This window comes from Brachyhypopomus gauderio, unplaced genomic scaffold (genome assembly GCF_052324685.1).
Source record: "Brachyhypopomus gauderio isolate BG-103 unplaced genomic scaffold, BGAUD_0.2 sc131, whole genome shotgun sequence".
Lineage (NCBI taxonomy): Eukaryota > Metazoa > Chordata > Actinopteri > Gymnotiformes > Hypopomidae > Brachyhypopomus > Brachyhypopomus gauderio.
Genome location: NW_027506952.1, coordinates 245437 through 269499, shown reverse-complemented (window position 1 = coordinate 269499; position 24063 = coordinate 245437). Strand labels below are relative to the sequence as shown.

Sequence of the window (24063 nt, the reverse complement as noted above, 5' to 3'; positions counted from 1 at the left end):
AAGTTCCTCATGGTCATTTGGTGCACAGGGCCCAAGTGTTGCAGAAAGACTGCTTGGTCCTCAGTTGGAGATGGTGGTAAGTGTTTTCATTCTCTGTGTCACTATTAGCTCGCAGCCAGGTAATGACGTCAATCATTTATAAATGGGTTCACCTGGCATGCAGTCCTACGTGTGTCCTGTACTAATCTCAGTAGAGTGAAAACTTGATCTGTGTAAGCATGGTACCTACAATAGAAAACTTTGTATCTGCAATAACTGACTAAGTCAGCAGGTACACTGGAGGTGTCTGTTGGTGAGGAGAAGAAAGACATGTGAAGTAAGAAATGCATACAGAGCTTCAACAAATGACAATAAATTAATAACAGAATAAATTATTCTCATATATAATTTCTTCTCAATCTACTTTTCACCAGGACAGTTTCTCAGCAAGGTTCTGTGTATGTTCTCTCTGATACAGGTTACACTGTTGTATTACAGAAGTATTGCTGTGTGTTTCTATTTTTAAACTGTGTCAATGTTGGTGTGAAATTTTCAACACAGTTGTGAGAGTGCTCTGAGTATGTGGTGTGCATGATGCAAATTAGGTGGCCGTAAGATGTTAGTGGTGAACAATGTTTATTGCATATCTGTATCTAAATATTAAAAATAGAGTTTAAAGAAATAAAAATTAAGAGATATTTTAGATTTAAATTAAGATTAAAAAGCATAAGAATGAATAAAAAAAATGTAAGTGCTTAAAACTTAAAACCTTGGTCAAAGAGATATTTTAAACTTTGATTTAAAAACATCTAGTGTAGGTACTCTTCTAATGTCCACCACCAGCTGGTTCCATTTGGAAGCAGCACAGTTGTGAAATGATACTCCAGATATATACGCTGGTCCTATACCATTAAGTGATTTATAGAACAGTTATAATACTTTGAAGTCAATTCTGTAGTATACTGGAAGCCAGTGTAAGGACATATGTCACGTTGAGGACCCCGGCCCCTCCCTTTTGGGCATGTGTCTACGTCGTCTACGTCTACTCGTCTGCGTCGGTGGATCTACGTGGTTATGGCTATGTCGTGTGATAATCTGTCTCACCTGTGCCTCGTCTCGTAATCACGTGGGGCTAATGTGGTTTGTCTATTTAATGTGCGCTCGCGCAGTGTCCTGTGCTCGTCGTTGTCTACAGTCTGCACGTTGTGAGTGTCTGTTATCTGTTTGCTCGTGCGCTATTGCGCAATATATGTCGTTTATTAAAGTGACGTGTGCTCTGAAGCAAGGATTCCGTGTCTGGTCCTTGGCTGCACCCGAACGTCACAACATAAGAAAAGTTGTGATGTGATGTTTTGGTCCTAGTGAAATCTCTAGCAGCTACATTCTGGGAGTCCCATTAGGAGGTCATTATAGTAATCAACCTTGCTAGAAACAAAAGGAATTAATGTTTTTGTTACACTTCATTACTTGTTCATTTCTCTGCCAGCCCATTTATTTATTCGGTTCCTCTTGTGTGATACACACATCTGAATCGCAGCCACATTCCTCCCACGTGCAGTTCACCTCTCTAATGCGGCACATACAACACAGAGCATAATGACATAACATCACATTAAACACATTAAACCACGGTGTCATGTAGGGCTACGCCCCCCTCTCCTAGCTGTCACTCCGGTCTCCCTGTTCCTAGTGTCTGTGTGTTCCTTGCCCATTTATCCCGCCCAGCTAATCTGTTGCCCTGGTTTCCCCTGTCTGCCACGCCCATGTCGTCAGTGTTATCAGCTGTGTCTTGTTAGTTCCGTGTACTTATAGTCCCTGTGTTTCCCTAGCCCCTGGTCGGTTATTCATTCTTTCTTGGTTGTTCTATTGTAGTTCGGTATTTCGTGGATCTGTGTTCTACCTTCGTGGTAATTTGCATTCTCTGTTGTTTTACTCTATGTTCAGTGTTACCCTGCCCTGTTTAACGTCTATCTGTTATCATGCCCCTGTACCTGTCTAACCTGGATGGCTCGCCTGTTATGACCCTTGCCTGTGACTAGGACCTCGATTATGGAATGACCTGTAATAAATCTCGCTCTTCTCAGCGTTTGTGTCCGTCCCCTCGCTCAGCAGCGCGCTACGCGTTACACACGGAGGCAGAAATAACGTAATACACCAGGATCCACAGTGGGTCATATATCCACAGGATCCACAGTATATATACAGTCACCGGCCACTTTATTAGGTACACCTGTCCTACTGCTCACTAACACAAATGTCGAATCAGCCAATCAGATGGCACCAACTCAATGCATTTAGGCATGTAGACATGGCATGATGATCTGCTGCCGTTCAAACCAAACATCAGAATGGGGAAGAAAGGTGATTTAAGTGACTTTGAACATGGCATGGTTGTTGGTGCCAGACAGGGTGGTCTGAGTATTTCAGAAACTGCTGACCTACTGGAATTTTCACACACAACCATCTCTAGGGTTTACAGAGAATGGTTCAAAAAAGAGAAAATATCCAGTGAGCAGCAGTTCTGTGGGAGCAAATGCCTTGTTGATGCCAGAGGTCAGAGGAGAGTGGCCAGACCGGTTCTAGCTGATAGAACGGCAACAGTAACTCAAATAACCAGATAACATGCCATGCCATAAAGCGTGAATCAAAGTCAAAGTCAACGTCAAATTAATTTATATAGTGCTTTTCACAACACATGTTGTCACAAAGCAGCTTTACAATCGTATGGGTCCAGATCCCTAATGAGCAAGCCAAAGGCGACAGTGGCAAGGAAAAACTCCCTAGGATGGTGGGGATTAGGAAGAAACCTCGGGAGGACCAAGAATCATCTCAGAAAGGTTTCTTAAACACGACAATGTGTTCACTGTACTCGAATTCACCATATCTCAAATAGAGCACCTTTGGGATGTGGTGGAACAGGACATTTGTATCATGGATGAGCAGCTGACAAATCTGCAGAAACTGCATGATGCCATCATGTCAATATGGACCAGACTCTCTGAGGAATGTTTCCAGGACCTTGTTGAATCTAATCCATGAAGGATTAAGGCAGTTTTGAAGGCAAAAGGGGGTCCAACCCGGTACTAGTAAGGTGTACCTAATAAAGTGGCCAGTGAGTGTATATTCATTCATCCTGCACGTCAACATCCATTTACTCACCCATATACACAACATCATGTTACAAACAAAGCAAAATCTAACCTATAAATATGTTATCATTAAACTTTACTTGGAACATTCATAGAACTGGCACACACAGATTTGGCATTACCTTGCTAAATTAAAAGCAGTTATATGTTTAATAGAAGAGAATCATATGACAAAATGGCCATCACAGTTTAGTCATGTCTTCTCTTCATTTTACAATGCCAAACAAATGTTTATTTGTCGGAAAAAAAATCTAGTTTATTTACCTGTGATCCATATCTATGATTCAATGAGTTACTAGTTCGCTCTGGCGCCAACCACTGGTGATCAATCGATCACAATATAATACTTAATTTGTGTCCATTTTACACCCCACGTCAACAATTTAGACTCGCCACTCCTTCCAGGTTCAAATCTCACTCCAAGTGATCTTGAAAAGTTGGCAACCCTGCAATCATAACTATTAGAATCAACAAAGGAAGGAAAATCAGAATGTTGTAACTGTACTGTCGTTTGAGGAACCACAGGTGCACTTTACACACTGAGAGCAAATATTCCAGATCTTATCCTGGTGTTGCTTTGGTTACTGGTCCACGCACTGGTGTCACACACTGGGGTCGTGGACATCATATGACCTGCGTCCACCACTTTCTGTGTTTTGGTACCTCTGCACCATACTTTTCGCTCTACATCAACACTAGAGCGCTATCACTTTACACATGGCCAAAGCAAACAGAGGACAATCTATAATGAAACAGTTAAGGCAATTACACTCCCTTTCTCTCATTCCATCTCCCCTTTCATACATAAAACATAATAAGTTGATCTTATTAAATTCAACACTCAGTAGTGAATGCACAGATGCCTCACATGTGGGACATACAAACTACAAATCACTCACCTCTGGTGGGTTTTTTATTTCAAATCTGCATGATGTCTGTTAAATGCTTCCAAATTAAATCTTATACTGGTTAACTTAATAAGAAAGTTCCAGTCTGTGATCAGTTTCTCACAGTCTCGGTGGTTAATTATGTTTCAAACTGAAATGGTAACAAAGAGATTCAGTTCTACTAGGGCACGCTGGGACACACTTGGTTCCCAGGGCCATGTAGTGAGATATATTCTACTTATTCCACTAAGAACTAGATTAACACTGGCTGCAATATGATACAGACTTTAGCGTTGTAACACAAATAATATTTTGTCTGCCCATTTTTTAAATTTAAACATGCTGAAACACGTGTTGAATAAATAAGGAACAGTGACCATAAGGACTCACGGTCGAACACTGCCCTCTAGTGTCAAGAAGAGGTATATGAATGCGCGATTCTAAATTAATATCCAAACATTACATCCACTAAGCCTTAAATCACTTTGAAGTAATTAATGCAAGGGCTAATATTGTATTTTAGATTGGCGTAGGAAGCACGGGAGGTGTAAGGGACGTGCCACCCCAAGCACCCCCCTCAAAAAAAGTAAAAAAAAAAAAAAGTTGCATTTGTACCCCAAAAGAATTATACATTTTAGGCATCACTGGACATTTTATGAGTCCTAGTAAATAGATGTCCTATGTGTTAGTACACTGGTATCTTTGAACTTTCGTTCCTAAATAGCCTGATTTTATAATGTATTTTATGCTAAATTTGAAATAGAATTATTCTATCACATATGGTTTTCAAGGGTGTACATTTTACATGAACTTTATTTACTCATTCATGAATGAGGATATTATTACACTTGAAATGTGTACAAATGTATTGCTAAAGTGTACAGTGTATTTTTGCCTATATTTACTCCCAGTAACATCCCTCTTCAGTGCCCAGAAGTAGTGTGCTAACAATGAGGGTATTAGTAGTTATTTCACTTGATTTTGCCTGAGTGTGACATGATGCATGTAGGAGAAAGCTCCTCTATAAAAAATCCTGAAGTAGCAGGTGAAGTTTAACAAGTCTCTAATTTTTCAGTGATGTTAAAGAATGGTGAAGGACACAAGAAGCGTCATCTGATGCATCTGGTCCTTCATCATGGCAGCAACGTCACATCAGAGCTTCAGGCTCACTCCTGAAATATGCAAATAAAGAGTAAATGTTGGTTGTTTCTCAGTGCTGTCAGTTATTTCTCTATGCTGTTCCAACTACTGCCGATTGATGAGGGTGTGGAGTAAAACTATTCATTTTAGTGGGTTAAAGATCTTATGCACGCACACAAGTGTGAGCGGTAATTTAGGAAGGAAGATTCTAATTGTGCCCAGTAACATTTTGATTATAAGGCCTAGGGCAGGGTAAAGGATAATTTCCTACCTACATATATAAGCTTATGGAATGTGTTTCTATTAAGAGTATATTAAGAGAAGGACCTTTGCATTGTAACGTTTGTGTCACGTGCGGCTACGCCCCCTCTCCTAGCTGTCACTCTGGGTTCCCTCGTGTCTGTGTTCTTGCCCGTTTGTCCCGCCCTGCTCGTTAGTTTTATGAATCCCTCGTTTGTTACCACGCCCCTGTGTCATTGTCATCACCTGTCCCTAGTTTAGTTCTGTGTATAAAAGCCCCTGAGTCTCCCTTGTCCTTTGTCCGGTATTTTGAATTCATTTGTGATCGTGTTTATCCCACCGCTGTTCTCTGTGCCTGACCGTTTTCGTGTTTCTCCTGTTTTCCGTGCCCCCTGTCTTGTGATGCCTGTCTTTGCCTGTTTTACGGACTGCCCTCCTGTTATCGACCCTGCCTGGCTATCCGACGATGATTACGGTATTCCCCTGAATAAATCTCGCTCTTCTCAGCACTTGTGTCCGTCCTCTCGCTCTGTGGCGCAAGCCACGTTACATAATACCGGAACTATCAAGGACACAGCGAGAGAGCGAGACTCTGGTGAGTTCAAACACTGTGAATGGATGTCGGCTGGTTTAATCCGGTTCGACTCTCCGGTATTTCAGTGCGAACAAACTAGAGACAGGAATACCCCTGGCGCTGCGGGTACAAGGAAGTCTTGTCGCCGACCAAAGAAAGCGCAGTCTCTTTCTACTGGCTTTCGCGACGAGACTCCATCTGAGCGCTGTGTGTCTGCCCGGTTTTGCGAACACGACAGGGAAAAACCTCCTGTCGTGCGAGCAGCGGGCAGACGGTCTGAGCGCACAGACAAGTTTTCGCTTAACCCTCGGTTGACTCTCTCTGACCACCGTGAGCTCCCGGCGCCTCAAGGGAGGCGGAGCCGCAGCAGAGAGAGCAACCGAGGAGCTTGTGTGTCTGTGTGTTCTGCCAGGCTCACCCAGGACCCTGAGGAGGAGGACCCACCGCCTCTGATCCTGCCGGCTACTCCACATGACAACCCCAAGTATTTTTTGGGGGGGAGTACGAGCCACGTCAGTATGGCGGTCCCGCCCCCCGATGACGTCAGTGTGGCGGTCCCGCCCCCCGATGACGTCAGTATGGCGGTCACGCCCCCCGATGACGTCAGTATGGCGGTCACGCCCCCCGATGACGTCAGTATGGCGGTCACGCCCCCCGATGACGTCAGTATGGCGGTCACGCCCCCTGAGGACGTCAGTATGGTGGTTCCGCCCCCTGAGGACGTCAGCCCGGTGGTTCCGCCCCCTGAGGACGTCAGCCCGGTGGTTCCGCCCCCTGAGGACGTCAGCCCGGTGGTTCCGCCCCCTGAGGACGTCAGCCCGGTGGTTCCGCCCCCTGAGGACGTCAGTATGGCGGTCACGCCCCCTGAGGACGTCAGTATGGCGGTCACGCCCCCTGAGGACGTCAGCCCGGTGGTTCCGCCCCCTGAGGACGTCAGCCCGGTGGTTCCGCCCCCTGAGGACGTCAGCCCGGTGGTTCCGCCCCCTGAGGACGTCAGCCCGGTGGTTCCGCCCCCCGAGGGTGTCTCATCCACGCCGGTTCCTGTCCCCGCGACCCTGGAGGGGTCGTCCACGCCGGTTCCTGTCCCCGCTGCCCGTCAGCAGTCCACGCCGGTTCCTGTCCCCGCGACCCTGGAGGGGTCGTCCACGCCGGTTCCTGTCCCCGCTGCCCGTCAGCAGTCCACGCCGGTTCCTGTCCCCGCGACCCTGGAGAGGTCGTCCACGCCGGTTCCTGTCCCCGCGACCCTGGAGAGGTCGTCCACGCCGGCTCCCGTTCCCGCTGCCCGCCAGCGGACCCTGCCTGTCCCCGCTGCCCGCCAGCGGACCCTGCCTGTCCCCGCTGCCCGCCAGCGGACCCTGCCTGTCCCCGCTGCCCGCCAGCGGACCCTGCCTGTCCCCGCTGCCTGTCTGCCGGCTCCAGTTCCCGCTGCCTGTCTGCCGGCTCCTGTTCCCGCTGCCTGCCGCCCGGCCGCACCTGTCGCCCCAGAGACTGTGCTGCCCCCTGTTGGGCATGGACTTGGTGTTCCCCCTGCTCCGCCCTTTGCCTCCTATGTTCCGTTGCCCGTGTTCCCCTTGCTCCCTGGTCCCATCCCTGGTTTTGTTTTGGTCCCTGTCCCCGTGGTTGTGTCTGTCAAGGTCTGTGTTCCTGTTCCCGTGTCTGTTTCCTGTGGTGTCGTCTCTGTCCCTGTCCCCATGTCTGTTCCCCAAGTTGTCACCCACCTTGTGCCTGTGCCTATCTCCGTTGTTCATGGTGTCTTTGCCTCTGTGTTAGCCTCCGCCTTGTCCCCTGGCCCCACTCCCGTGTCTGTCCCCGGTCCTGTACTGTCCGGCCCTGCTCCTTGCCCTGTCCGGTCTCCATGTGTCCCGTGTACCGCCATGCCCCAGCCCAGCTCCTGGCCCGTCTCTGGTCCCCCTGTCCCTGCCGTGCCCCGGTCTCCGTGCCCTGCTTTCCCCTGGTCTGTTCCTCCGGTCCGTCCCGTGTCTGCTGTCCCTGTCCCTCGCCGTGTTCCGTGGTTCCCTGTCTTGTCCTAGTCTGGTTCCCTGTCCTGTCTGCCCTTGCGTGCCCCAGAGTGGCACGCTTTGAGGGGGGGTTCTGTCACGTGCGGCTACGCCCCCTCTCCTAGCTGTCACTCTGGGTTCCCTCGTGTCTGTGTTCTTGCCCGTTTGTCCCGCCCTGCTCGTTAGTTTTATGAATCCCTCGTTTGTTACCACGCCCCTGTGTCATTGTCATCACCTGTCCCTAGTTTAGTTCTGTGTATAAAAGCCCCTGAGTCTCCCTTGTCCTTTGTCCGGTATTTTGAATTCATTTGTGATCGTGTTTATCCCACCGCTGTTCTCTGTGCCTGACCGTTTTCGTGTTTCTCCTGTTTTCCGTGCCCCCTGTCTTGTGATGCCTGTCTTTGCCTGTTTTACGGACTGCCCTCCTGTTATCGACCCTGCCTGGCTATCCGACGATGATTACGGTATTCCCCTGAATAAATCTCGCTCTTCTCAGCACTTGTGTCCGTCCTCTCGCTCCGTGGCGCAAGCCACGTTACAGTTTGCTAGAGACAGGGGTGACGCAAATGCAAAATGAGGAATGTTTATTATAAATACACCAGTGAAACACAAGGCAGGAACACAGAACACCGAACAGAACTACACTAAACAACGGAGGGCTAATCCAACTAAACGAGTCAACGAAACAAAATGGCAGGGTTAACTCACTGGGGAAACCAAACATAACGCACGCTACATAAACATAATAAAGGAGAGACCAAACCAGACTACAACTAACACAACAAAAGAAGGACTACTACTGACTATGACAAGGTAAACACCAAAGGCTAAGCAAACGAGAACACAAGAGTAACAGGGAAAACTAACAACAGTATAATCAATAAATAAGACAGTAAACACACAACGGATCAGAAGGGCAACAAGAGAACCTACACAAATCAGATACATAGAGCAAACACTAGAAACAAGAATCAGGGGAACCAATGAACAGGGACCACGAGAGAGCAGGAAGGCAAAGGAAGACTTGCGTACAGACAATGACCGACACAGCAGTGTAGAACAGAAGGGTTTAAATATACTGACAACATGACGGTGAAACGAGACGCAGGTGGGAACAGTGAGGAAAGGGGCGTGGCAGACACAGGGAGAAACATGGAATGGGGAAGCTAGGCAGGACCAGGGAGGAGAGAGGGGCTGGACATGACATGCATGTAGAAGATCAAGTAGGCTGTTGTTGCCGCACACTTAAGGATAGCTGCCTCATTTGTTCTTGCAACTTCTGAATAATTGAATTACAGCCAGCTTTCTCCTTCCTCAGCTACATGGCTGATGTAGTGCCTTGTAGGGATAGCAAGCAGTTAGTAGTTATTTTATAGTTTCTACTGCATGGGTGTGAAAAATGTCAGACTACTCACCACTGTCCATGCGGACACCCAAATGAGACACCACAGCATTGAGCTATGTGGAAACACATTCCTGCAAACAACACATACATCTGTTTTTTCATGAAAATGCATCATATATCGATGATACAGTTCTTTCTCATATCTATTTGTCTGTCTCAACCTCTCTTCCTCAGTCTCACTCAGCCTCTCCCTTCTTTTTGATCTCTCTATCTCTCTCCTCACCAGTGGCCTGAAGTCCTGTCCTCTCCCTACCAGTCCTTCTCTGCTCTCATTTACTTCTAATGGGTTATAAGCAGTGCCGTTTCAAGGTATTTGGGGGCCCCAAGCAAAGACACCAACCGGGGCCCCCCCAACCTCCACACCAGAAATCTCATGCCCAAACCCCCCTCCGGCCAAAAAAAAAAACATATCTGGCCGCAGTCCACCTTCAAGAACCACAGCATATACACCTCAAACTAACTACTTTACAAATTTACTACTTGTAGCTGAACATAGCAGATTTAAGTATGGGATTACCCGGGACGTATATATTGTTTTTAGCCTACCTGCTGCTAAATTACACCATTTGTACAGGTAGGCCTAATTTATCCAGTGTAAATCATCACTTACCACTGTCTTGTGTTTTTTTTAGGGGTGGGCATAGATTATTTTTTTTAATCTAGATTAATCTCACTGAAATCTTGAAATTAATCTAGATTAATCTATATTAAAATGGCTCATATGTGTGCTACCCAAGTAATAACTAAAAGTCAGCTTTTGAGATAGGGTTTCTTAATACAGAGGGTGCATTAGACCAGGGGCTCATCTCCTGTTTCCAAAATTTGATACTTGAAGAAAAAAACATACTCAATAAAATGTAGGCTACTCGTGTTCAACGGTTTATTCAGTTAAACATGAATTTGTAAGCCTACATACTGTACATTAAAAGGGGTTGATAACATGTTTATTCAGCTAAACATGATATTTGAAATGTAAGCCAACATTTAGTACATTTAATCTCACGGACATAATTTGGGGGGGACTTTTTCAAAAGCCGGTTTGGTCCTCTGAAGTTTTAACGGTTAAAAATAAATATTTAAATAGCGACGAATCTAGCGCTAGGACCATGCAGAAAACGACCGCTCCGAGCTCCGCTCCGGTAATATTTTACGTTCCTAAAAATGAATTTTCCATGAAGCAAACCTGGCGACTTCGTGGCTGCTTCCATGTAAACACACATACGATTTTTAATTCACAGGTTTGAAAACTCGTTCTCGCCCCTACTGTGCAATTTGGTTAGGAATACAGCCGAGCTAAACTGTCAAGTTGAAAGTCATCATAGTTTGCTTACCCATTTAGTAGATATATTAACGGCGATAATTTTTATATCGCCCGATAAGAGTATCAAATTAACGAACGCCGTTAACGCCGTTAACGGCCCACCACTAGTTTTTTTGTGTTCCTCTTCCTTCTTTTGTTTTCTCTTTTGGCTTCCTGATGGATAAATTCGCTTCATGGTTAAGTTTCATATTTGCCGGCGTCTAAAACTTGGCTGTCTGCCAGGACAGTGTCTGCCTGCCTTCAGCAGCTGGTGGGAGGGGCCCCTTGAGGGGGATTCTGAGAACAGTGTCATTGCTCATGACTTTGAGAATGTAAAGGGGGGCTCACACAGTTTGTCGCTGCATTTAATTCTTAACCTGTTGTTGTCTGGGGGCCCCAGGCCAGCTTGGGGCCCCAAGCAATTGCCTGGTTTGCCTGCCCCATCGCGACGGGCCTGGTTATAAGAACGACATCGTTATGGCAGATACTTATACGTTTACCTGGTTTCTCTCCAAAGTTAGATATTTCACTGTGAGAAAAAAGCAGATATCTACCTTGCTCTGGAAGAGAGTTTTTCTGCAGGTTATCTGGTCTTTCGTGAGGTTTGTTCAGGGTGCAAGCTGGTCCACTGCGGACAAATCACAAAGCCATTCAGTCAGCGTTTTATAGCTAAATGTGTGAGGGTGGACAGAGATGAGAATCGGTAGGCTCAGCCTGTTGTACCAGCTCACCTTAACTGCTGCCCGAGTGCAGACGCCCCAGGAAGGACAGAGAGGTCCAGCTCTGCTGGGATGTCCATCAGGTTTCTTAGCTTTTGGCCCAGCATATCAAACTGCTTCACGTGTAGGATCAGAACTCTGCTCCAAAGAGAAAACAACTTAAGGACTTGAAGTGTGTGCGAGTTGGACTGGTTTAAAAATCATTGTTTCTGCTCATTTGCATAAGGTGAGACTCACTGTGTGACAGGGACTCACTGTGTGACAGGGCCTACCCACCGCTGTAAACAAACCTTAGACTTAATACTTACTTATGGATTAAACATCGAACATTTGGCAGTCATCCCCCAAAATGACGCCATTTCAGATCATTCCCTACTAATATATGAAATAGCTTTATACGATGTACATCAGATGCGCCATACAAAAACCACGCGCACTATCACATCCGACACCGCAGCAACATTTATTAACATACTACCAGAGCTACCGAGCACTATGCCACTGCAGCCCAATGAATTAGAACAGGCAACACAACAGTTTTATTCCACACTCACCAATACCTTAGACAGTGTAGCTCCAGTTAAAACTAAATTAATTAGGGAGAAAAAGCTTGCACCATGGTATGACGACCACACTTGTCTTCCAAAACAGGCAGCTCGAGCAGCGGAGCGAAAATGGAAATCCACCTCACTAGAAGTGTTTAGAATCACATGGAAAGACGCCATAGTCAAATATAAACATGCCCTAATAAAAGACCAGTAAAGTTGGTTTCACGTTCGCATATTCAGAATTCGTTCTTCAATAGCTTTAAGACAATTATAGCAAAAGTGCCAAAATATGAAAATTCTAATTTCTGGCAACATAAACAACCACCTACAACTCTGTTTACGTCAGGAATATGCATATTTTAATTGTAGATAACATGTTATTTAAAATGTACTGCTGTCGCCTCTGCAACGTCTAAGGCACCATCTACAAATTACCTTAACACGGTTAACACGGACGCAAGTGGCGGTCTTAAAGGTTCCAGAGCACTGGGCACTTTTTTTTTCTTTCAATAATTTCAATATCTTTTCAATGGTCCACCATAAGACCACCAAACAAGTTGTTTTCCACAAAGTGCATTCTAAAGAACAATCTACAACTCAGATATGGATATTTCTACCACTTACCTATTTGTGGTGGTGAGTTTTAATCTAAGAATTTCAATAGCTGTTAAACGGTCCATCATAAGTGCACCATTCAGGTTGTATTACATAAAGGGCATCCTAAACAACAACCTACAACACAGATATGGGTATTTCTATCACTTACCTATTTGTGGTGGTGAGTTTTCATCTTATAATTTCAATAGCTTTTAAACGGTGCATCATAAGAGCACCAATCAAGTTGTATTACATAAAGTGCATCCTAAATAACAACCTACAACACAGATATGGGTATTTCTATCACTTACCTATTTGTGGTGGTGAGTTTTTATCTTATAATTTCAATAGCTTTTAAACGGTGCATCATAAGAGCACCAATCAAGTTGTATTACATAAAGGGCATTCTAATCAACAACCTACAACACAGATATGGGTATTTCTATCTCTTACCTATTTGTGGTGGTGAGTTTTTATCTTATAATTTCAATAGCTTTTAAATGGTCCATCATAAGACCACCATTCAGGTTGTATTACATAAAGGGCATCCTAAACAACAACCTACAACACAGATATGGGTATTTCTATCTCTTACCTATTTGTGGTGGTGAGTTTTCATCTTATAATTTCAATAGCTTTTAAACAGTCCATCATAAGACCATAAAACAAGTTCTTTTTTATTAAGGGCATCTTAAACAACAACCTACAACTCAGATATGGGTATTTCTAGCTCTTATCTATTTGTGGTGGTGAGTTTTTATCTTATAATTTCAATAGCTTTTAAACGGTCCATCATAAGACCACCAAACAAGTTGTTATATATTAAGGGCATCTTAAACCACAACCTACAACTCTTACATGGGTATTTATAACTAATTTTAAAAATTTCAGTAGCTTTTTAATTTTCATTTTTAATTGACCATGTGGTGGCGATGTTGATGTAGATTAAAACTCACCACCACAAATAGGTAAGAGGTAGAAATATTCATATCTGTGTTGTAGGTTGTTGTTTAAGATGCCCTTAATATATTAGAACTTGTTTGGTGGTCTTATGATGGACCACTTAAAAGCTATTGAAATTATAAGATAAAAACTCACCCCCACAAATAGGTAAGAGGTAGAAATACCCATATCTGTGTTGTAGGTTGTTATTTAGGATGCACTTTATGTAATACAACTTGATTGGTGCTCTTATGATGCACCGTTTAAACTGGGGTGGCCATACCTTAGCCAAAAGGCTATCATCCCTGCCACGTACCAGAGCTTAGCCAGAAGGCTAGGGTTGGGAGGTGTGATAAGCCCTTCTTACCTCCAGTGTTATGTAAATGAGGCGTGTCTCAGGTGTGGGTGGTGGCTGCTTCAATACACACATTTGGCTGCCTGCCACAAGAGACTGCAAGCTCTCTTGCAAGAAGTCACAAAGTGAGAAGAAGTCAGAAGTCACAAACATAATATTTGAATTATAGTGACATATAAGTGGCATATTGATTATTCAAAATGGCACTGATTTTTTTAACCTTATTTTCAGTATTTTTTAGTCTTTTGAAAAACTGCCCATAGGTAAAGATATTTTTACATACATTTATACAAAAAACCCTCAGCTACTTGAAATAGAATAATAATCTTGAGCAATTTTAACTTATCAAGATGGTACTTTTTAGTGTGTCTCTTCCAAAAACACAACAACAATCTTACCAGAAGAGATTTCCGAGTCACTACTCTCTTTTTTTTGCCCCCCCATCTTTGGAGGACAACTTTATTTTTATGTAAGAATAAAAAGAAAACAATTCTGTAAAATACAGTACAATAGTAATAAAAATAATTGGTGGGACATACAGAGAAAAGAGAAGGAGAGAAAAGAGGGTCAGTGTTCAGTGTTCATGGTCAGCCACTGGTCAGTGTTCATCCACAACGTCCCCTCAAAAGCCCTCAATGTCTAAAATACAGTAAAGAGTACAGGAAGAGGTGCCTTACACTATCACCAACTATAACAGCCTAAAATGTGGTGTCCCACCAGCCCCACTGCAGAGAGTAGCCTGTTCAGCCAACCCCCCCCCCAAAAAAAAAAGTCAACATTGCCAGAAATTTTGATTCAAGTTAGCTTTATTGATATTCGCACAGTAACGAAACGTGTTACTCTGCACACACCTGGCACTGCCACATCATCTCTTTTCTGCACTTGCCACATGTAAACTAAGTACAAGAAATACAACGCTTAGTGGCATGATTATTCTTGCAGCCACACTTGACTCGGCACCATGCCCTTTTCCCTGTGTCAGGTGTGGGTGGTTGCTGCTGCTGAACCTTTTCCTTGGCCACCTCCTTGGCTGCCATATGAGCCTGTCCAAGCTCTCCTGCAAGCTTCACCAAGAAGTCTGCCCATCTCTCTTTTACACCTGTGCATGTTGTTGCTCATCTATTGTGATATGCCTTCCTGGGTTGTAAGCATTGAAGCAGTTGGCAACGAAAGACCCCCAAACATTAGAGACTGCAGCAAATGGGTCAGTTGCAGCTCGTTCACTGCGTGTGTCCATGCTGTATACACATGCGTGTGTCCTGGAACCGGTATCGCTGCATAATCTTCATGATGGAGGGCTGCTGCATTGCTGGATGAGGATGGCAATGAAAGTCATTAGTTCAGGGAGGGCCATGAACCAGTTTTCATGCTGTGTCGTCTGGTGTGCATGCTGAACAGTCCACTCCTGTATGGTCCGAAGCATTTTCAGAGAGATGAAACAGAGGAAACTCTGTAAGCGACTAGACACTTCACTTCTGGCAAAAGCAGTTGGCTCTCCATTCATGGGATGGCATTCAATTGGGCTGTGATGCCTTCCATAATGTCTACCAATCTGTTCCTCATGCCACACTGTGCCGTCTTTTGCCATCTCTGTCAGCTGCTCGTGTGACTCCATGTGACCTCTCTTTTCTGGAGGTGATGAAGTCTCGTGATCCACAGGAACATAGGTTTGAGATTTGATTAGTGAAAGGTTGAAATAATGTGAAATTGACACAAACATAATATTTGAATTATAATTCCAAAACATTTCAAGTAAGCCTCTTTTGTACTTATGTAGGATTGTTCTCACACTGCAAAAAGTAGCATTTTATTAGTCAAAATAGCTCTGATTTGTTTTACCTTTTTTGAAATAGATTTCGTCTTTTGAAAAACTGCCACTAGGTAAAGATATTTTTACATTAATTTATACAAAAAAAAACCCTTAGCTTCTTGAAATAGAATAATAATCTTGAGCTATTTTAACTTATCAAGATGGTACTTTTTACAGTGTGTCTCTTCCAAAAACACAACAGCCATAACCAGTAAACAAAAAAGGACATTTAGTAAATCTTACCAGAAGAGATCAGCTGCTCGTGTGTCTCCATGTGACCTCTCTTTTCATACATATTCACCCAAACACATATACACCCTCACACACATACACCCACAAACATTATTTTCAGTAGTTTTTAGCACTTTGAGTTGCATGTATGTATGAAAGGTGCTATACAAATAAAGGTTATTATTATTATTTATTATAAAAAGGGAAGGGCAGAAAAAAAACACAGCTCAAATGACCACTGCAATGGGGGAGGCCAGGGTTTTTTTCTTCTCTATCTGAGTCAGTGAACACATCCAGCAGAACAATGAACTGACACCATCACCCCCCCTAAGTGGTTGCATGTACATAACAAAGGGTGACCTAATGGAATGCAAATGTCCCCAGAACTGCCCCCTGGTGGAGACCAGGTACAAAATTTTGGAGTGAAAATGCTGGTAGTCCTAGTTTAAAAGCTATTGAAATTATAAGATGAAAACTCACCACCACAAATAGGTAAGTGATAGAAATAGCCAGATCTGTGTTGTAGGTTTTTGTTTAGGATGCACTTTATGTAATACAACCTGAATGGTGGTCTTATGATGGACCGTTTAAAAGCTATTGAAATTCTTAGATTAAAACTCACCACCACAAATAGACAAGAGGTAGAAATACCCATATCTGTGTTGTAGGTTGTTGATTCGAATGCCCTTTATGTAATACAACTTGATTGGTGCTCTTATGATGGACCGTTTAAAAGCTATTGAAATTATAAGATAAAAACTCACCACCACAAATAGGTAAGAGATAGAAATACCCATATCTGTGTTGTAGGTTGTTGACTAGAATGCCCTTTATGTAATACAACTTGATTGGTGGTCTTATGATGCACCATTTAAAAGCTATTGAAATTATAAGATGAAAACTCATCACCACAAATAGGTAAGACATAGAAATAGCCAGATCTGTGTTGTAGGTTTTTGTTTAGGATGCACTTTATGTAATACAACCTGAATGGTGGTCTTATGATGGACCGTTTAAAAGCTATTGAAATTCTTAGATTAAAACTCACCACCACAAATAGGTAAGAGATAGAAATATCCATATCTGTGTTGTAGGTTGCTGCTTAGGATGCACTTTATGTAATAGAACTTGATTGGTGCACTTATGATGCACCGTTTAAAAGCTATTGAAATTATAAGATAAAAACTCACCACCACAAATAGGTAAGAGATAAAAAATATCCATATCTGTGTTGTAGGTTATTGCTTAGGATGCACTTTATATAATACAACTTGTTTGGTGGTCTTATGATGGACCGTTTAAAAGCTATTGAAATTATAAGATAAAAACTCACCACCCCAAATAGGCAATAGGTAGAAATACACATATAAGCATTGTAGGTTGTTGTTTAGGATGCCCTTAATATATAAAAACTTGTTTTACGGTCTTATGATGAACCGTTTAAAAGCTATTGAAATTCTTAGATAAAAACTCAACACCACAAATAGGTATGAGATAGAAATATCCATATCTGTGTTGTAGGTTGTTGATTAGAATGCTCTTTATGTAATACAACTTGATTGGTGCTCTTATGATGGACCGTTTAAAAGCTATTGAAATTATAAGATTAAAACTCACCACCACAAATAGACAAGAGGTAGAAATACACATATAAGGTTTGTAGGTTTTTGTTTAGGATGCCCTAATATATGAGAACTTGTTTTATGGTCTTATGATGGACCGTTTAAAAGCTATTGAAATTCTTAGATTAAAACTCACCACCACAAATAGGTAAGAGGTAGAAATACCCATATCTGTGTTGTAGGTTGTTGCTTAGGATACCCTTGATATATAAGATCTTGTTTGGTGGTCTTATAATGCACCGTTAAAAAGCTATTGAAATTATAAGATAAAAACTCACCACCACAAATAGGTAAGAGGTAGAAATATCCATATTTCAGTTGTAGGTTGTTGTTTAAGATGCCCTTAATATATTAGAACTTGTTTGGTGGTCTTATGATGGACTATTTAAAAGCTATTGAAATAATAAGACAACAATGGACTACAACACATAGATAACAGCTATGAATACCCATCTCTGATGTATAGATTGTTATTTAGGATGCACTTTGTGTAATACAACTTGTTTGGTGTTCTTATGATGGACCATTGAAAAGCTATTGAAATTATTGAAGAAAAAAAAAACAGTGTGCAGTGCTCTGGGGCCTTTACTACCGCCACTTGCATGCTTGTTAACCATGTTAATGTAATTTGTAGACGGTGCCTTAGATCACAATAGTACATTTTAAATAAAATGTTGTCTACAACTTAAAATATATATATTCCTGGCCTAAACAAAGTTGTAGGTATTTGTTTTGTATGCCAGAAATAAGAATTTGCACATTTTGGCACTTTTGCTGACACTGTCTTAAAATTATTGAAGAAATAATTCCGAATATGCGAATATGCGAACGTGAAACCAACTTTACCGCAGTTAATAAAAGCTAGAGCCGCATACTATTCGACACTAATAGAAAACAACAAAAATAACCCTAGATTTCTCTTCGCGACGGTATCTAAACTAACAAGAAATATCAACGACACTAGTTCTAAATACAGCACTTACACACACTAGCGATGAATTTTTAAACTTTTTAAATAATAAAATAGATAATATCCGACTACAGAGTCATCATAATACATCGCAGCCTAACCTCCAATCCAACCCCAGTAGTTTAGTTATTAGTAACTATGCATCCAAAAATATTACTGAGCTAAATGTCTTCGATCCTATATCGCAAAAAGAGCTCACAACACTGATTAATTCGTCTAAGCCTACATCATGTATATTCGACCAAGTTCCAACCCGTCTATTTAAAGACCTACTCCCAGCCATTGCAGGGCCCTTACTTAATATGATTAACTCCTCCCTTAACCTAGGTTACATGCCCAAACAATTAAAATGCGCCGTAATTAGACCCTTGATTAAAAAACAGAATCTCGATCCGCAGATTCTAGCCAACTATAGACCCATTTCTAATCTCCCATTTATCTCTAAAGTTTTAGAAAAAGCAGTTTCCAATCAGTTAAACCACTATCTCCAATCAAATAGTATCCATGAAAAGTTCCAATCAGGATTTAGACCAAACCACAGGACTGAAACAGCTTTACTCAGGGTACACAGTAAAAAAAAAAAATCCTAATTTTATGGAAAATAACTGTAAATATTTAATGTATTTTAACATTTTTTCCAATTGTATGCAAAACTTTGTAAAATTACAGACAATATTTGTAATTTGAGAAAATGTCTTTTATTTTAAGTATTATGACAATAATTACAAGTTACATGCTTTTCTCGTTTTTTTACGGAAATAATACAGTATTATTTATATGGTATTTTTCTGCTTTCTTAAATAATATACAGATTCATGTATATTTACAGCAATTATCTGCAATTAAACATTCGGTTGATTATATAAAGGTTTATGTCTGTAAAAGTTTTTTTTTCTGTCATTTTAATCAAAATCTTATGTCTTTTGGCACTGCTGGTTTAAACATGATTTTCAATGTCAGAAATGAATGGGGTTTTCACAGTATTAGCTTACATGTATCAATACTCGTATTTTGATTGTTAGGCGTCCTTGTAATTCAGAGGATTCATTGATGTTCAGGAGAAAAATGTACACAGAACAAAATATATAGGTTCGGACATATTAATTTGCCACAGAACGTGATGGTAATTGATTTGACGAAAAAGAAAATAATTTCTGCAATTGAAAATGCTCATTTTTATAATGCCTACAGAATGAAGAGTGACTTTCTAATGTCAGTTCAGACATTAGATTTTTACATTGGCATATGTAAAGTATGTAACTGTAGTAATGGCTGTAGGAGATTTCTGTTGATTGTTCCATCTCTATTGATGTCTGTTCTCATTTTAGTTCTTGTGCAGTCAATGGCAATAGAAAATGGCAGTTTGCTTGGGTGCTTAGAAACATTTCTAAACACTGGGTCTATACTTGAACATAACCAAGGAAATAACCTGCAACACACTGAGAGACAGATGAACTGATATACTGGTAGACGTACATTGTAATGGAACAGGCTTTTAAACTTAAAAATGTGTGTGCCTATAGTTACACACTGGAATAAAAACACAACTTGTACAACCACTTAAATATAAATGTTATCTCTAGGCTAGGGGCATAAACGTGATGTGAGCTCACCGTGTTGCTTTTAACCATAATTGGTTAATCTGACTGTCATTCAGGAAACTGGCCAATGATAATTGTTCGCGCCTCTCAGGTCATGTTTGAAAATTTCAGTGAGTGCTGACGGTGGACATTACGGTCGGTCAGCCTACGAGCTGTAGTGGTTAGCTAGCTACCTGGATTATTTTACATCTGCCTGCCAAATTATTATTTTTGAGCGGATTATCGTTGGATGATTCTACAAAATAAGATGGAAACGGGACACAGAGGAAGAAAATTTAAGTGAAGCATTATTGGTGACATCAGGTAAGAAAATGTCCTTAATTTATGTAAGCCAACATTAGCTAGTTAACTAGCTAGTTAGCCCAGTTTAAAAACACATTTCACTTGAATGTTTCATTTGATAAAGATGAAAACAATAAAATATTAATATCGAATATTTTACGATGCTTTAAAATACTTTAATTCGGTCACTGTTAAATACATAATGGGTTAAATAATGCTATATGTGGTAATCAAGTCTTTGTTATAAGGTTCATTGAACATAACTAAATCTAGCGACATAGCTAGTTACTCAAATTCGGTCTCGGTCTCATTTTGAATTGGTTTTAATGTGAGGTGAACCTTGAAATAGTTGAGCATTTTTCTGAGGTAACGTTAAGTCTAAATTGCTAGGAACCAGGGGTGGAAAGTAACTAATTACATTTACTCACATTACTGTAATTGAGTACATTTTATGAGGAATTTGTAATTTTCTGAGTAGTTTTTGAAATATGTAATTTTTACTTTTACTTGAGTACATTTTGACCCAAGTAGTTTTACTTCACTACATTTGAACGCCCTCACATTACTGAGTAAAAAAATATTGATGGTGAAAAATTTAATGCGGGCAGAAATTTAAACTTCTGAGTCCCAGAACTGAGAGCCAATTGCGTGGCCTTGCCTTGCGCGCGCCCTTTCCATTGTCTCATAATCAGGTCGTAATCTGGTGCACTTTATTTCCAAAAGGATGAGATTGTTCTATCTTTAAATCTTCTATCTATCAGGTTCTGTAAGATCATGTGGACATTTTATTGTGAAAAGTGGAATCCTGTGGGCACTCTATTTTGAATAGTTGGATCCTGTGAGCGTTTTAAATAGTGGAATCCTGTGCGCATTTTGTTTTATTTTGAGATGTGGGATCCTGTGGTCATTTTATATTTTATTTTGAGTTGTGGCAACCTGTGGGCATTTTATTGTGAATAGTTGTGACGTGCGGAGGAACGGACACGACACGTAGCAGAAGGTGCAAACACGAACTTTACTTTGGCACTGAACACGTAGCTTCACTGCGGTGGCGCAAGCACAACCAAGTGACACTCACACTGGCATGAAACTTAGACAAAGACGAGCACACGACACTGCGCGAACGCACATTAAATAAGTGAGTTACACAGACCCACGTGACCTCGAGACAAGGCACAGGTGTAACAAACGAACACGCTCACAAACAACCCACACCCACGGAAGTACAAACATGGACATAGCAGCACGCAGACGACGTCATGACACACCCACAGGGAAGGGTCCGGAGCTGTCACCGTGACAGAACCCTCCGCCAGGGGCTCGCTACTCCCGGAGCGTCCCGCGTAGCTGGGAAGCCCCGAACCAACACCGACGGGGCAGGTCCGGAGCCGCCGGGATCGTGAGCCTCCGAGAGCAGTCACCCCCGACGGCGGGAACCGCCGCGAACAGCTCTAGCACACCCTCCCTGGGAAGACAGGGGAGAAAACGTTAAACAATGGCACGCTGACAAACACACACACTGGAACATGAAACACAAATGGCACAAAAGGGAACAGTGGGTTAGGGAGACACAAGGGGACAGACAGAAACACCGGAACACACACATTCAGCCCCGAAGCCAGGCTTCCCGCCTGAGGCAACGCCAGTAGCGGCGCGAAGGCTCCGAGGGCTGGAGACGCTGCAGCAGGCGGTGCTCCTCCCGCCTGTTGCGCCCGCTCACCGCCAGGTGCCGCACGGCCGGCGGACGCGCTGGGTGGAGCGCGACTGGTCGACCGCTTGGGGGCGGGCGCTCGAGGGGCGGCGTGACTGTCCGACCGCTTGGGTGCCGTGCTTCGGTCGGACGCGCGGGGTGCAGCGCGACTGGTCGACCGCCTGGGGGCGGGCGCTCGAGGGGCGGCGTGACTGTCCGACCGCTTGGGTGCCGTGCTTCGGTCGGACGCGCGGGGTGCAGCGCGACTGGTCGACCGCCTGGGGGCAGCACACCTGGCGGACGCGCGAGGTGCAGCGCGACTTTTAGCCCGCTTGGAGGCAGCGCGACCGGCGGGTCTCACAGCGACCTTCCTCCCGGGTCCGTGACTACCTCTTCCGGGAGAACCGTAGGGGCTTGCTGCGCGATAGGCCTGCCGGCGCTCCCTCTCCGGGAATCTCCCGTAGGAAGCCCCTCCCTTGCCAGGCCAGCACCCTCTTGGACCGGTATCGGGGGTGGTGTCCATCTCCGGCTCCTCCTCCTCGGCCACGCTCCAGTCCATGGACCGAGCGGGGGTCTCGCATCGGGAGTGGTCCATGGGCTCCTCCTCGCAGGAATCCCCACTCACCGATGCGAACGAACTGTCCGGTCCGCCCCCTCCCCCTTTGTATACCGTCGGGAGCGAACATACAGACGGAGGGCTCTCCCCCTCGCTTTCCTCACCGTAGTCGGATGGAAGGGGACTGACGTCATCCCCCCCGTAACGAACGGTGCTCTCCGAGCATACGGACGGGGAATACTCCTCCTCGGAGTCCACGCCTGTCGCCTCGCACTCCGATGGCGGAGCACTGACGTCTTCCTCTCCGTAGCAGACCGTGCTCCGTGAGCACATTGACGGGGAATACTCCTCCTCCTCGGAGTCCGTCCCCTCCGTCTCGCCCTCAGACGGTGGGAGACTGCCTTCCTCACCCCCGTAATCCACCGTGCTCTTCGAGCACATTGAGGGGGGATAGGACTCTTCCTCCTCTTCCTCGGGAGGGGTGAGGGAAAAGGCGCCCATGCCCACCCAAAACGGCTCCTCGGTCTCCTCTTCCTCGGGGAAGACCGGGAGTAGCGCGCTATCCTCTCCTTGCTCTGCGCTCTCGGGCACTGGCATGGGAGAATACGCGTGCGGGGTTTCGGTCCTGCCGCCTCTTACCGCCCGGTGCGGGGGCTCTAGGGAAGCGGCGAGGTCCTGGTCCCTCCACATGCGGACCGCGGATTGGCGTAGGTGTTCTGCCATCTCCGCATCCTCCGCTTCCCGAGCCGCGCAGAGCATGTACGCGCACAACGGGTTCCTCATCATCTCCTGCTCGGAGACGGGGGCTTCGTGGTGACGGACCGGGGAAGAGCCGTGGTGGCGACGGCTCTTTCTCTTCCCTTTAGGCGCCCGGGTGGCGTATCCAGGCATACCTCTCTCTCTTTGGCTCGTCTTTCTGTGACGTGCGGAGGAACGGACACGACACGTAGCAGAAGGTGCAAACACGAACTTTACTTTGGCACTGAACACGTAGCTTCACTGCGGTGGCGCAAGCACAACCAAGTGACACTCACACTGGCATGAAACTTAGACAAAGACGAGCACACGACACTGCGCGAACGCACATTAAATAAGTGAGTTACACAGACCCACGTGACCTCGAGACAAGGCACAGGTGTAACAAACGAACACGCTCACAAACAACCCACACCCACGGAAGTACAAACATGGACATAGCAGCACGCAGACGACGTCATGACACACCCACAGGGAAGGGTCCGGAGCTGTCACCGTGACAATAGTGGGATCCGGTTGAGAAGCACTTTTAAATTGTGGGATCCTATGAGCATTTTTTAATTTTTGATGTGGGATCCTGTGGGCATTTTATTGTGAGTAGTGGAATCCTGTTGCATTTTGGTTTGATTTGTGGTATCTTGTGGGCACTTAATTTTGTGTGCATTTTGTTTTTTGAATACTTTCAAAATTTTGAATAATTTAAACTTCTTTAT

The 24063-nt window shown here is 43.9% G+C and overlaps 1 long non-coding RNA gene across 3 annotated transcripts; it reads right to left on the bottom strand.

The window, feature by feature from the left end:
* Positions 1–8573: 8573 nt before the first annotated feature.
* On the bottom strand, positions 8574–12475 carry LOC143499246 (uncharacterized). Of its 3 annotated transcripts, XR_013126054.1 has the most exons (6): positions 12374–12475; positions 11403–12080; positions 11226–11299; positions 9595–9650; positions 9382–9442; positions 8574–9304 (listed from the first exon to the last, which is right to left on the bottom strand). It is a non-coding gene; the product is annotated as an uncharacterized LOC143499246 (long non-coding RNA). The 3 variants fall into 3 exon arrangements; XR_013126053.1 differs by lacking the exon at positions 12374–12475 and having other exon boundaries at positions 11403–12339; XR_013126055.1 differs by lacking the exons at positions 9595–9650; positions 12374–12475 and having other exon boundaries at positions 11403–12339.
* Between the last annotated feature and the right edge of the window lie 11588 nt (positions 12476–24063).